Source organism: Geospiza fortis, unplaced genomic scaffold, assembly GCF_000277835.1.
Source record: "Geospiza fortis unplaced genomic scaffold, GeoFor_1.0 scaffold143, whole genome shotgun sequence".
NCBI lineage: Eukaryota > Metazoa > Chordata > Aves > Passeriformes > Thraupidae > Geospiza > Geospiza fortis.
In genome coordinates, this window is record NW_005054590.1 from 463,827 (window position 1) to 466,522 (window position 2,696).

Genomic DNA, 2,696 nt, shown 5'->3' on the forward strand with positions numbered 1-2,696 from the left:
CCTCACAAACAGAACTGTTTTAATGATCCATGATCCTCACTAACCAACTGATTTCTTTGGATAATGCTTAGTTTGCTCTGGTTAACAGCCAGAAAAAAGGGTATAATTAAGCCCTGACAAATCCTCTTGGCTTTGTATTATATCTAAATCAGCATCTCTTTTACAGATTATTAAAAATGGGAGTCTCTTGTTGTTCAAGACATTGCAGTATTTGGGCCTTTACAGTACTTAACATCTTGAGAGTCATCAGGGTTTCTCACTCTTCATGCTCCTTGGGCATTGCAAATGTTCACTCTGTAGTTACAGATTCTCTCCTACAGATGGATCGCATGAGTTGCCATCTTCCATGAACACATCCTTTAGATCTAGGGGAAACTGCCTGTTGTGGAGATGTTCCTCAGCTCTGGGCAGTGTTTGTAGATTTCTCCCTACCAAAGTCCTTATCTCCTATGAGATCGCCTTCTTTTAATAAAACTCATAATTTTAAAAAGCAATCCTGGGGGCTTTAGTCCAAAATGTAATAGAAGATATATTTTAATAACCAGGAAAGGAAAATGATTTTTTCCCCAAGAAAATACCTAGAGATTAGTGATAGGAACATCTGAAAAGGGGAAATTTAATTGTAAGCTGGTCTTTAAATATTGAATGTTTAAATATACGTGGTTAAAGGAAAGTACCACTGCATTCTAAACAATGATAAAAAGAAAAATATAAGTATTCTAAAACAAGAAATATAAGCTTCTGCTCTGCTCTTGTTGATCACATGTTACAAGACATTTTATGGTGAAAAAAGCAATGGAATTAACAAACACTATTAAGCATTTGCCAGAAGGTGTAAAACTATTACTCTGAAAACAAATTTAGGATTGGAAATATGGAATCTGTATTTTACCCTTCTTGCTTTAAGTTAAGCATGTTTTGCTAGCTAGAAAGGGAATATTCTCTTATTGTTCCCCAAAAGCAGGAAGGACAAAACAGGCAGTATTTATTCTGGCATTAAAAAAATCAAATGTAAATTGACTTCAGTTTTTATTGTGTCAATCCACCTGCAAAATCCTCTCTGGTCCCAGCACATCTTTAAAGTGCAGAAGCTCTGTCTGATGCAGTTAAAATTGATCCCTGTACAGAAGGCATGAAATGAATACACCACTGTTCAGAGTTCTGAATTTCAAGAGCCTTAAAATCCTTAGAAGTTAAATAATTAAGGAGTTATTATTGCACTCAAGTTCAGCATTCGCTGTAGCATCAGTGTTGTGGGTTGGCAGCAGTCCTTGCCGACTGCTCAGAAGGAACAGCAGGCCGCACTGGAGGCATTTCTTCAGGAAAAGGAAAGGAGGGGCTCAAGGTTCCCAGAGAGAGAAATATGAGTTATGGGACTCTGGGAGATCCCACCTCAGAGCTGGAGTCCAGCTGCAAGGATCCACTGGTGATGGTTTAATTGGTTGGGAATGACATTGTCCATGCCAGGACAGCAGGGCTGGGCACTTTGAACCTGGCTGCTGCAAAGCCAAGGGATAACATAGGATAACTTAAATAAGGAGAATTTCCTCCACCACGGCTTCTAAGGATTATGTAGCAGAGTGTCTGGGAGAGTGAACAGGACCTCTGGTCTAAGACTTCAGAGCCAACACATAAGGTCAACATGCCAAAAACTCCCAATGCAGAAGTGACTGCAGGGACACTCATGGTGCTGAACCTCTTTTTTTGTGTGCTTGAATTAAAAAAAACACTGGACGAGTGCTATCAGCCTGGCATGACTTGTAAGATATACTTTAAATTCTCTTCATTTTATGTGTTTTAAGTCAAATACTTAGGGTGACAGACTTCTCCTATGGAGTTGTCAAGGACACCTGGCTGGAAGGAAAACAAGTCGATTTCCTTCCTGGCTGGAAGGAAAACAAGTGTGAAAGGCAGCACGCGCAAGGACCTTTGTGCCATGTATGAACTGTGAAATTGATTAACATTTCAGATATTAATACCAGAGTAGTAGTAGCAGCTGCCATCTTCTTTTATGCTATTATGCAAGCCAACCACAGAAATTCAATGGAAGTAAAGAGAGTGTAGTTTTCACTTCTTTAATCAAATCAGTTTAGTGGTGAATTTGGAAGAAATAGAGTGTTGTAATTATCACGGCCTAATTCTACAAGTCACTTGGAGGATGAGCCCAAGGCTTGTGCAAGCTGAATTGCATGACCCTTCTTGAACATTAAAACTAGTGCACAAATCCACTTTCATATAATACTAAAATCGATTTATTATATTAAAATTCAAGTCAGTAGAACCTATGGTCTGCTGCTGTTTTGGTTAACTGGAATAAGTTAGAATTTTTATGTGGAGGCAAGATTGGAGCAGCCAGGGTATGGCGATGGGTAATTTCCTGCCCTACGGATACCTGCGGGCACAGCTACTGGGGCAGCTTCCCAGAAGGAGCTGTGCTTGTGCAGAACGCCTTTGGGACTCTGCTGCCTTCCTAACAGGCTCGTAAGAGACGCTAAGACAGCAGACGCTAATGCACTAATACACATTATTTTATCTAGATTATTTCGTATACTGTATGCCCATAGCGTAAACTTGAGATGGGTGTTATGTATTTAAAGCCATTAATATGCTTCAATAAAGCGATTCGCATGCAGAACTTTACATTCTGAAAATGGTGCTGCAGGGTGATACTGGAGAGGGCGGGATCTCGCCCTGCC